The 1720-nt window shown below is 46.5% G+C and overlaps 1 long non-coding RNA gene across 1 annotated transcript; it reads right to left on the bottom strand.

The window, feature by feature from the left end:
- Positions 1 to 627: 627 nt before the first annotated feature.
- LOC147353915 (uncharacterized) lies at positions 628 to 1402 on the bottom strand. Its single transcript, XR_015146116.1, has 2 exons — positions 1268 to 1402; positions 628 to 771 (listed from the first exon to the last, which is right to left on the bottom strand). It is a non-coding gene; the product is annotated as an uncharacterized LOC147353915 (long non-coding RNA).
- Between the last annotated feature and the right edge of the window lie 318 nt (positions 1403 to 1720).

Genomic DNA, 1720 nt, shown 5'->3' with positions numbered 1-1720 from the left:
ATTGCCTTCTCCAATGAGTGCAGCTTAGGGGTTCTGAAATAGGAAAAGAAGCTGTTTTCTATTGTTTTGGCAAGGGTGGCCATGATGGAGACCTCTGAAAGCTGGGCCTGTCGTTGGAGCCTGGCCCTGATCTTGGTGAAAATAGTAAAACACCCTAAAGGTGTGTCCTTGACAAAGATCAGGCTAAGGCATATATTCCACAGAGGTTTTAAAACGTATTTATTTAATTGGAGGATAATTACTTTACAGTACTATGATGGCCTCTGCCATACATCAACATGAATCAGCCATAGGTACACCTGTGTCCCCTCCCTCCTGAACCCCTCTCCCATCTCCCTCCCTACCCTGTCCCTCCAGGTTGTCACAGAGCACCAGCCTTGGGTTCCTTGAGTCACACATCAAACTCCCACTGACTATCTATTTCACATACGGTAATGTGTATGTTTCAATCCTACTCTCTCAAATCATCCCACCCTCCCCTTCTCCCACTGTGTGCAAAAAGTCCCACCGAGTTTTTTTTTTTTTAATTAAAAAAGAGAAAAGGTGTGTTTCAGGCAGCAGAAGACATTCCAGGGCCTCAAAATTAGAGTGATTTAGAGGTAGAGCCAAGGAAGCTGCTGCCAAGTAGGTTCTGTTGTTGTTGTTCAGTCAGTAAGTCGCATCCAACTCTTTGTGACCCCGTGGACTGCAGCATGCCAGGCTCCTCTGTCCTCCACTATCTCCAGGAGTTTGCTCAAATTCATGTCGATTGCCAGGTGGGTTCAGATGAGGCTAAAGTTTAGGAGAGGAGTGCAGAAAACAGAGAGGGTGGCTCTCCTCCCAGGGCTATCAGGACCTGCAAGTTCAGCATCTCCTGGGGTTAATGAAAGGGAGGGCAAAGTAAATTGGGCTAATCCCTCGGAACTAGTCGGGAGCCAGATCTGTTTTCCAAGGAAGTTCAGACAAGGCCAGAGGCATCCAGTGAGAAATCTCTGGCTAGACTTCAGTTATACTTGGCTGACTGTTTTTATCTTAAAAAAAAAAAAATCTCTTGTACTTTTCTTGTTCCTGTTGTTAGCTCCTACTGAAAGGTTAGCCAGACTTGGCTGAACTAAGTAGAAATTATTCATTCTTGCCCAGACACATTGCCTCAGTTGTGTCTGAATCTTTATGACCCCAAGGACTGTAGCCCATTAGGCTCTTCTGTCCATGGGATTCTCCAGGCAAGAATACTGGAGTGGGTCGCCACGCCCTCCTCCAGGGGATCTTTCCAACCCAGGGATCGAACCTGCGTCTTCCTCACTGGCAGGCGGATTCTTCACCACAGAGTCACCAGGGAAGCCCGGCACCATGACTAGAGTGGTTGAAACAGCAACTCTAGAAAACAGGTGGTGGTCCTGTGGTCATCCCACAGCCTTGTTTTTTTAAACTTTAACGGCACCTGTTGCATTGTCATTATGCCTTGTTCTTTATCTGAGTACGTATTTACCCACTCTCTTCTAAAAGCAGCTTAAGGATAAAGACTACGTCTTTGTTTCTTTTTCTTTTTTTTTTTTGAGATCTATTTACTTTTGTGCTCGGTCTTTGTTGCTGCATGGGCTTTTTCTAGTTGCGGTGAGCAGGAGCTACTCTCTAGTTGCAATGAGTGGGCTTCTCATTGTGGTGGCTTCTCTTGTTGGGCAGTACTGGCTCTAGAGCACAGGCTCAGGAGTTGTGGCACACAGGCTTGCTTGCTCCTCAG

This window comes from Bos grunniens, chromosome 18 (assembly GCF_055505025.1).
Source record: "Bos grunniens cultivar Pamir isolate PY7600 chromosome 18, Bosgru_T2T1.0, whole genome shotgun sequence".
Classification (NCBI taxonomy): domain Eukaryota; kingdom Metazoa; phylum Chordata; class Mammalia; order Artiodactyla; family Bovidae; genus Bos; species Bos grunniens.
This window is presented reverse-complemented; position numbering and strand designations above follow the sequence as displayed.